An 11,214-nucleotide genomic window follows, 5' to 3' on the forward strand; every position below is an offset into this window, starting at 1 on the left:
CGTCTTCTTCATCTTCCTGCACTTCTTGGTTTGGGGGAATTTCACCTTCTTCCAGAGGTGGGGGGTCTCTGGTCTCCTCGGATGAGGGGTGTCCTCCGAGTCTTTTCTCCCCTATGTAAAACAAAAATGCTATACTTAGCACACAGTGATTTGATGGCAGAACTATAAATATGAAACATTGCTTGGAATTGGGGTACAATTGTCTGTTTTGGCCGAGTGCAAAAATGTAGCGTTTTCAGTGTCCTTTGTAAAGCTTCAATACTTTACCTGTTTGGTACAAGCTTCACAGATGGAGACCCCCCATAGTATACACTGGAGCACCTGTGTGGCCCCCTAATAAAAATGGTGTTCTGGTGTCCCACACTAGTGCTCCAGTGTCCAGATGTGAAAACAGCTGCTGAGTGTCCTCTCCTTACACAGAATCTAGTTTGCATTTCATTCTAGTAACAAAGCCATCTACACAACCAAATTAGTTTCTGACAAGTAGGGCTTAAAAAATGTGGCCAAATGCATATGGCCTTAACAATGGTGTTTTAGAGGCCGAAAGAAAAATGTTTGATACGAACGAATAATGGGCCCATGAACATGAAAGTTGCCATTTAAAAATGTACACTTGTAAGAAAAGCACATGGAGCAGCACGAACATAATAAACATAAAGAATAGGAACACTGGACAACTACTTACTTTTTTGCAGCACTCTCCGGATCTTTCTGTACTGCTCATGTTCTCGTAATTTGAGGTCCGACCACCGCTTCCTGAGCTGATCTTTCGATCGTCGTACCCCGAATTTCCGCTGCAGACTTTTGACCACTTTCGCAATTATCTTGGCCTTTCTGACATTGGGGTTGGGGTAAGGTCCATACTTCCCATCATAGTCGGCCTTCTTCAGGATGTCCACCATCTCCAACATCTCCCCAAAGGACATATTTGAGGCCTTAAATCTCCTTCTGGATCAGGACGTTTCCGGCTCCGGGCTTTCCTCCTCCTCCTCCTCGTTGCTAAAATTAGCACGATCCTGCTGTGTATCCGCCATGTGCTCTTCCCCTACTGCGTAGAATGAAAAGGGGCAGGGAATAGACTAGAAAGAACGTCAGGGGCGGGCGGAGTTACACGCATGCGCAGTGTGTATAAAGCGTAACACGCGTGCGTATTACGTACGATCTGTGAGCGGAGGAAGGAGCATCGAAAGCGCCGATCGTGATAACAAAGGTAAGATCTAAACTTGGGCCTATACTGCTTCGAAATAGAAGCCTAGATTTTAACAAGATTAGGAGAGTTTAGCCTGACCTTAGTGTTGTGTCTTGCAGAGAAAATGGATGGCTTCAATGACCACAACTTCCTCCCCCTGTTCATAGACAAATACAGGGAGCTGCCCTGTCTGTGGCAGGTGAGACATCCTCATTACAACAATAAACAAAAGAGGCAGGCAGCGCTGGAGAAACTGCTGGAGTTGGTGAAGCCGGTGGTCCCCACAGCAACCATCCCCTATTTAAAAACCAAAATTGGTGGCCTGAGGAGCACTTATCTTAGGGAGCGCAAGAAGGTCACAGATTCCCAGAGGTCCGGAGCTGGAGCAGATGACATTTATGTCCCCAGGCTGTGGTACTATGGGAGACTGCGATTTCTGTCAGACCACACTGAAGTCAGGGAATCCCTCTCCACTCTTCCTTCCACTCTTCCTTCCACCCCAGCTGAGGCTTCCGATGTCCAACCTGGGCCTTCCAGCCAGGAAGAAGTGGAGGAGCCCAGCTGGAGTCAGGTATAGCATTCCTCTACAGATTTCAGGACAATAAAGAAATGATGTTTACTAGATGTTAGTATTGATCACTAATTGCTGATTGAAAAAAGTTTTTTGCATATCAATAGACAGTAGTGGGCAAAAATAATTGGGACAAGAATGAAAAATGCTGGGCTCAGAAGGCTAGTCTGTTATATTTGTGAACATTCAATTTGCAACAGTCAGAAGGTGAAAATTGTGTGTGATTGATGAATAAAATACTAAAACTATGTCCATTTTTCATACACAGGAAGACCTCAGCCAGGAGGAGGTTATAGAATGTGGCAGTCAGGAGGAGGCGGGGATTAGTGGCAGCCAGGAGGAGGCAGGGCTAAGTGTCAGCCAGGAGAAGCCTGGGACCAGTCGCAGCCTGACCGAATCGCAGGTTCCTCCCCTCTGCCTTCCATATAAAAGAGCGAGGAAGACGACTCCCATGCAAGATTCTGCGCTCAGGCTCATTCAGGAGGCTTCTGCATCCCTCCGAGCCTTACCCACTCCTGAAGAGGCCTTTGCCTGCATGGCTGCCACAAAACTGCAGGGCATGCAGGAGGGTCAACGCAAGCTGTGTGAGGACCTGCTTTATAAAGTCCTAAGTAAGGGGGTGAGTGGGGAACTAACACCCAAGACTGACGTGATTGAGTTGGACCATCCTCCTCCTCCTCCACCTCCTCCTGCTGCTACAACTCCACCACCACAGCCACAGCGTGGAAGGAAGCGTGGAAAGAAGACCAGAGAGTGATTGCCCTGGGTTCAGTCTGATCTGCCAAAAGCTGCAGTCTCTTGTATGACCACAGCCTGGGGACATGTATGTCATTTGCTGCTTTCCTGATCTCTGGGACTTCTGGACCAGACTGCCCTCCCTTAGATAAGGACTCCTCAGGCCACCAATTTTGCGTGAAAATTATTGATGTCTGCCCTGGGGGTCCAAGGCTTCACCCATTTCTGCTGTTTCTACAGCATTGCCTCCCTCTTTGTTTAGTTGTGACCCCTTAATAAAAGTTTTTTATTTGGGAAATTATACTCTCCTATGTGTGTTTTCATCGAAAAAGGACAGTTTGTTGGTGACGATTCAGGTACATTTCTAACATAAAATGTGAAATTAACAAGGGACAACAACACCAAACAATCTCCTAAAGATTAAATAGAACAACATATTAATGGTGTTGTGGTAACTTGACCCAAAAAACACACACAAAAATTTTCATGAGTACAAAGAAAAATCCCAAAAACCAAAAATACGCCTTGAAAAAAATACAAACCCTGCAAAAATTAATCGGCCTTAAAAACCAAAAAAAAAAAAAAAAATAATAATTATGTCAGATGTGACAAATCAAAATATATCAAAATATATTGAGGGAATCCCGAAAAACAGTAAAGAAATTAGTTTGTGAGAAGTGTGTGTGAATATGAGCAGCAAAACTATTTAATTCTTGTCCCATTATAAAGAAGAAGAAGAAGAAGAGAGTGCGCTGTATTAAACCATTTTTAACATTGCAGCGTGACGAAAGTGCTGTATCCATTGCGAATGCTCATTTTACCTGATCGAGCTGTTCCGTGTCAGAATTTCTTCTGAGCATGCGTGGCACTTTGTGTGTCGGAACAGGCGACACACGGTCGGAATTGACGTGATCGGATTTTGTTGTCGGAAAATTTTCGATCGGAAAATCCGACCGTGTGTATGGGGCATTAATGTCCAGAGCATTTTTGTGATTCGGCACTGCGTCGCTTGAACTGACAATTGCGCGGTCGTGAGACGCTGTAGCCAAACAAAATTGACGTCCTTTTTTTCTCATAAATAGAGCTTTCTTTTGGTGGTATTTGATCACTTCTGCGTTTTTTATTTTTTGCGCTATAAACAAAAAAAGAACGACAATTTTGAAAAAAAAAAAAATATATATTTTTTACATTTTGCTATAATAAATATCCCCAAAAAATATTTAAAAAAGCTCATTTCTTTTGCAGTTTAGGCCGATATGTATTCTTCTACATATTTAAAAAAAAAGAAAAATTGCAATAAGTGTATATTGTTAAATCAGATTGGGGTCTCAAAACAAGACAGATGATGAAATAGTGAGTCCAGATCTTAAGATAAGATTATTAGGTGCTTTATTGTATACAAACACTGCAGTGGAGAGACACAACACAGACCGACTTCCATCTCTACCAGGCAGAACGCAGTAGGAAGTGTCTCTGACTTAAAAACATCAAGTTTAACATTATATATACTTTATGAATATGCATAAGCAATAGGCATGTTATAGGTGTGATTGTATAGTTTAGTCAAATCAGTATTCATATCTTCTTAACAGCAAGGGAACAGTTAAATGGGTGGTTACATCATGTGACTGGCAAAGAAAGAGATTTCAACAGTATCTGGTCAGTTTAGACTGGTTTTGGTATGAAGGCCTATTTTGAGCAGCTTTCTGAGTTTCTTATCAGTGTTTGTGTTGTCACATATCCAACAGTTTCGATTCCCAGGAATTGAAACAAGCCATTTAAAAAAGGAAAGAAACAAATCAAGCATAATATAAATTCTTAAAGCAACAGTCTCTATATACATACATATATATATATACAGTGGAACCTCGGATTGTCCTCAGGCCTTTCCGTGCATTTCCGAACGGCGCCGATCGGCGACTTTTGGCTCTGCTCGGCTCCGGCGACCCCCACCTCAGGGCAAAAGCAGTACGGCACACCGCTTTTGGCCTGAATCCTGCTCATTTTGCGAGACAACAGAATTTTAGAAATACAGTGCTCTGTTTGCAAAACGCTCGTTAACCGCGTTACTCACAAACCGAGGTTCCACTATATATATATATATATATATATATATATATATAAAACTCAACATTATCTGACCTCTATAATTCTACTCAATATTAATTGGTTTGCACAAAAGTTATAGTGTCTACAAAATAGGGGATAGATTTATGGCATTTTTATCGGGACTGCTACATTGTGGCGGACAGATCGGACACTTGTGATACTATTTTGGAACCATTGACATTTATACAGTGATCAGAGCTAAAACTAGCCACTGATTACTGTGTAAATATCACTGGCAGGGAAGGGGTTAAACACTAGGGGGCTATCAAGGGGTTAACTATGTTCCCTCAGCGTGTTCTAACTGTGGGGGGGATGTGCTACCTAGGACATGACAGAGATCACTGCTCCCAATGACAGGGAGCAGTAGATCCCTGTTATGTCACTAAGCAGAACAGGGAAATGCCTTGTTTTGCATTTCCCCATTCTGCCTCTCCTTGTCATGATCGTGGGCCACCAGCAGACATCGAGTCCATGAGACCCGCGGGCATGCTCCCACAGCGCCCAGCAGTGTTCTTGCACCCGCTAGCCTGGGATTATGAAGTACGCACTTTTGCGCACATGTGCCATTCTGCCGACGTACATCGGCATGTGCCGGTCGGGAACCGGTTAAAGATAATAGGGAACTCATTAAAATGTTACAAGAAATTGAAGTCAATAAAAATACTATATTGGTTACAGTAGATATTGAATCACTGTATACCAATATCAAACAACATGATGGCCTGAAAGCAGTCAAATGGGCCTTGAAAAATCAATCCCCACTTAAAATGGTGCAAATCCATTTTTTGACTGAAGGGTTAAAAATAGTGATGGAAAACAACTACTTCTGGTTTCAAAATCAATATTATAAACAGATTAACCACTTCAATACCAGGCACTTTCACCCCTTCCTGCCCAGACCAATTTTCAGCTTTCAGCACTGTCGTGCTTTGAATGACAATTGCACGGTCATGCTACACTGTACCCAAACACATTTTTTATCATTTTGTTCCCACAACAGCTTTCTTTTGGTGGTATTTGATCACTGTTGGGGTTTTTATTTTCTATAAATTTTGAAAAAAAAAAAGTTTCTTTGTTTCTGTTATAAAATTTTGTGGTTACAAGATGATTATGGGATGTTATGGTTACAAGACTAGGTACACATTTTAGTCTCAAATCGGTGTCAATAACCAACTATTGATCGGTTTTTAAACACAATTTTAATTATGGGGAAAAGGGGGAGGGGAAACATTGGGACTTTAAATAAGGCCATGGCCTGGTAAGGTCATTTGCCTCCATCCCTGACAATGATATTGTTAAAATTAGGAGCAAGAGGGTGGGACTTTGAATGAAGTGCGTGGTTGAAATGAATACAGTGGTGGAGATTGAGATATTAATTATTCTGTAAATAACAAAATTACACACATAATTTCCATATACATACAAATAGGAATACACATTAAACATGGAGTCAATTCGTAAAACAGTAGTAACTGGTAATAACATGGTTAAAAATGGGTAGCATGATAGAGTTACAGAGTCCACCATATATCACAGTGGGCTACAAAAACGTTGCAAGGTAACATCTGCATGGCCTATGACCTTACTGGTCCCTGTCACATAATGTGATGGTACGAATATATAAATAATAGAAACTTTTAGAACTGTAGTATACTGGTATACGGCAGTTGTTAGCTCAACGCGTTACGCGGCTTGGTGCCTCTCATCAGAAGCAAGCACGTAGTGTATCTGCAAATGGGAGATGAACAACTAGATAAATAATCTTGTATCAATAGAGGGGAGGAGAATGAAGATGGAGACCCCCCAATAGATCACTTACAAGTAAATATGCAGCTGGAGGCGTAGTTTGGTCAAGGACCTTGTGTGTTGTGGCCTCCATGCTCCCCGGATTTCATCTTGTCCGTGAGCTGCGATGAGCACTGTGGGGCATCCCTTCGCCCCTTGTGACGCTCGGGAGTGGACGCTCAGTCACTGCGCATCAACGCCACACACTGTGCGTCAGATGTGCAACATCCTTGTGGCACTGCCTCCCTCTGTAACTCTATGATACTACCCATTTTTAACCATGTCATTACGAGTTACCACTGTTGTAGGAATTGACGCCATGTTTAATGTGTATTCCTATTTGTATGTAAATAGAAATTATGTGTGTAAGTTTGTTATTTATTAAATATCTCAATCTCCACCATTGTATTCATTTCAACCACATACTTCATTCAAAGTCCCACACTCTTGCTCCTAATTTTAACAATTTTAATTATGTTTTAATATTTTTTACTGTAAGTAATGGTTTATGTAATGAAGTGTTGCAATCATTTTCTCTGCCAAAATTGTGTATTGGAGAGCAACTGTATAATTTGGAAATACAAAATCAATGGTAAAAGCTGTCCAGATCATTGGAGATGTGGAGGGTGGAGAATTGTGGCTCCATCAATCACATGCACTTTCCAGCCATATAGGGCTATCATGCCCAGTGATCAGTACACTTTCTGATGACATAGCAATTACGAAACATACGTCGAGGAGCTTCTGGTCACATCATTTCCGGGTCTCAGCTTCCAGTTTCTCTCTTGCAAGGAGTGGAACGCAGGTCGGCTCTGTACTGTGAGCCCAGCAGTGAGCGGTTCCCATTTAATATATCGCAGGCTATCCTCAGTGACAGGACAAGGCACCATCAAATGTAAGCAGGCAATTTTTGTATGTGATACCTTTTAATACGAACAATATCGTGCTATGTACTCTCCCTTTGTCTTTTATACAGGACATTTTGGTGGAGAGGTCACAGCATAGAAGATCTATCCACTGCCTCAGGGCATCCATTCAGGATTTCCCACACAGCGCATTTGACCTTCTTTTTAATTAAATAGGTCATGTTCTTTTGATGAGCAGATTTCATATTTGAGCACTTTGGGTGTATTTGAACTGCAAGTGGTGAAGGAATTCTCTTCTTTTCGCTCTGTGGGTCAACCATCAAGAGAAAACACCAAATTTTATGGACTGTATAATTTAATAATTGGCTCAACTTATTGTTGCACTATAATTATATGTTTATAATAATTGGTTAATTTTGGTTGCACTTTATGCACATGTTCACTTTATTTCATGACACATGGTCTTATTTCAATGTACACATTAGATATATTTAGCGCCCCCAATTATTTTTTCAATCTGTACAGTGGTCAAGCCCACTTTATTGGGGAGCAGCTATAGAATTTTTCAGTAATCTTTAGATAAATTATTTTAATTTTTGAATAATTGTTTCGAGGTTACCTTTACACACTTTTCAAAACGAATAAAGGGACTGGAGGACCTTAGTTACGAGGAAAGGTTACAAGCACTGAACTTGTTCTCTCTGGAGAGGAGACGCTTGACAAGGGGATATGATTTCAATGTACAAAATACCGTACTGGTGACCCCACAATAGGGATAAAGCTTTTCCATGAAAGGGAATTTAATAGGACACGCGGTCATTCACTAAAATTAGAAAAAAAACGGTTGAACCTTAAACTGCATAGAGGGTTCTTTACTGTAAGTGCAGTTAAGATGTGGCATTCTATTTCACAGGCAGTGGTTTCAGATAGACACCTAAATAACCACAACATACAGGGATATACAATGTAAAACTGACATAAAGGTAGACACATAGGTTGGACTTGATGGATTTGTGTCTTTTTTCAACCTCGCCTACTATGTATCTATATGTAAGCATTTACTTACTTGTGCACAATTTTTGTATTTTCTTAATCTTCAATACCATTGCATTGTATTTTCCGTGTCAGAGCTCCAACTTGTTCTCATCCTGTCAGAAAACTGTATATTATTACCCATAGGGAGATTTCAAGCTCTATGGACATAGATAACAGCTGTCTGAACATTTTCTTAATTTACGGTCAACTGAATTTATGTAATCCTGCTAAGTTCAAGCTCAGAAAGGGGCAGGAGTCACTAACATGCTGGCAGTGAGGTAACAAGTCAGGAGACGGAATCGTGGTCAAAAGTCCAAGACGAGTTCAGTAGCATAAGCAAGCACCAGTCATAATAAGCATAGGCAATCCAAGAGAGATATCAGGCATATCTGAGTCAGGGACAATGTAAGCAGACTTTCAGTAACTAGGAATACTGAAACCAGACCTGAAGACTATCCAGCACTGAGACCAGGCAGACCCTGGGTTTAAATAGGCCACTGAGCCCCAAGACCTGTAGGCGTGTGAGCACGTCTACACCAATGCTTATGCAAGTGTACATTCTTGTCCTAGCATGTCTAGTTGGGCTACTGTGCTCATGACCCTGCACATGAGCATGAAAATGAGTCATTTCTGCATGGGAATGAGCATTTGCTGCACTGGAATAAGCACTTGCCGGACAGAATCCTTGACAAATCTCCAGAGGTCAGATTGAAGAATCTTTCATAATGCTACTTGAATTGACTGCATCCTTTTGTCAAATAGTCATATGCTTTGCCACCACCATCTCAAAACAGTTTTATAGGAGGTGCTTGAAGTCTTCAATACCAAGCTGTGTTTAAGTAGGCTGGGAATTAAAGACTGTTAGAAAAAGCATTAGAGCTAGTTTTGATTGAATGCGGAGATTAGCTGATTCCGTGTCCCATATGTGAGTTTATATGTGGGCTTATATGTAAAGCCAATCTCCATCTCTTCATGACAGGCTGACAGTTTATATGTGTGTTCCTGCAATAAGCCTTGGAGCTGTCAAACCTACTCTTGCAAGGCTGTGAAGGGAGGTGCTACTGTATAACTTCACAGGAGGAAGAAGGAGAGTGACTGCTGATGAGTTAGAAAATTAACCATTGCTGAAGTGGTCGATTTCCAAAGCCTGATTGCCAGCCTATTTATTACATTTTCAACAAATGAAAAGTGCCACATCTAAGTATATAATAAGCTTTATTTCTTATTTAAATTAAAGTGATATTAGATGTTAGTTTTTATTTTTAAATAGCAAACATGTTATACTTACCTCCTCTGTGCACTGGTTTTGCAGAGATCAGCCCAGATCCTCATTTTCTCACGTCTCCACCAGCGCTCCAGGTCCCTCCTGCCTTGTGCCCCATTGCAAGTGGCTTGCTATGGTAGGACATGAGCAGGACTGTTCCCAAGCCGCTGACCTATGTATTCTCTCCCCACTCTCACCTCATTGGCTCACTGGCTGTTATTGACAGTAACGGGAGCCAATGGCTACTGCTGCTGTCTCAGCCAATGAGGAAGAAGAGATAATGGAGAGCCGAGGCTCTTGTACACATCACTTGATCAAGATGGGGTTCAGGTAAATTTGGGGGGGCTGGGGGCACTGCTGCACACAGAAGGTTTTTTACCTACATGCATAAAATGCATGTAGGTAAAAAACCTTGAGACTTACAACCAATTTAACTTTCTTTTCCCTAGTGACAGGGTCTCTTTAAGTAAAAATAATGAAACCTGCTTGTCCAAACAACTCCCATAGTGTTTCTTCTCTCTGTTAGAGGAATAACTTATTTTACTATAATTATGTTATGATTTAATATATTAATATGTTACCTTCACAATAAAAAAAATGGATAGCAGTGTGTGTAAAACCACTTATTCAAATAGAATTTGAGCTTGAAGAATATAAAAAAGGAATTTTCCTTTTTAGCACTATAAAGTGTACAAAAAGTGTACAAAAACATAAAAGTATTGGTATGTCAAATTTCAGTATAAAACACAAAACACACAGAAACACATATCTATTTGTGTAAGCATGTGCCTTTCCTTTCACAACCATGACAAGGGTATTGTACTGTATATGGCATGAGGTTACCTAGAAAAAACAAAATCTACCCTAACCTCTCTCTCTCCAAATAACTAACACCACCCTAAGGCTGGATTTTGTGGTCATAGCAGCCACCTAGTAAATACAAAGCCCAAATAACATCCTTATAAGCCATAGATCTAAACAATAGGGGACGTGGCTTGGACAGGACCCGAGATGGCGGCTTAAGCTGTAGGGTCCTGCATACTGAGGACTTATCTACACCTTCCCGGGCACTTATACCACTTGTTTCAACATGGAAATGCCCAGCAGAAGTGCCTCTACACCCCACATGGGGAAAGAGACTGACACGCAACTCAGCCACAATATCCCAGATATATATCAATATCCTGCATCTATTCCGGTCCTGGAGCTAAGGCAAGTCTTCAGCTTCACAAGCCTCTACTCCACACTCTCCGAGCAGCGGCTTTGACACACAAGCAGACAGGAAATATACAAGTGGCTCCCACCCAATTCTACCCTTAAGCCTCCCTGACTATACATGGTGTGCAACTCCTCACTGGCTCTTGCACTTGGTTTTGAAAACTCCTTTGACACTTAAAGCGGTTGTATACCCACACAAAATGTAAGGCAAAAGGCATAATGAGCTAGTATGCACCGCATACTAGCTCATTATGAACTACTTACCTTAGAACGAGGCATCGGCAGCTGATCCCGGTCCACCCTGTGGGAGCTGACATTTCCCCTCGACGTGTCTTCCGGGTTTGTGGCTCCGGCGCTGTGAGTGGGAGACGTCTTCCCGGCAAGGTCCAGCAGGAGACTTCTTTCTGGCAAGGTCCAGCAGCATCTGCCGGATCTTCACATT

This window comes from Aquarana catesbeiana, linkage group LG04, assembly GCF_042186555.1.
Source record: "Aquarana catesbeiana isolate 2022-GZ linkage group LG04, ASM4218655v1, whole genome shotgun sequence".
NCBI lineage: Eukaryota > Metazoa > Chordata > Amphibia > Anura > Ranidae > Aquarana > Aquarana catesbeiana.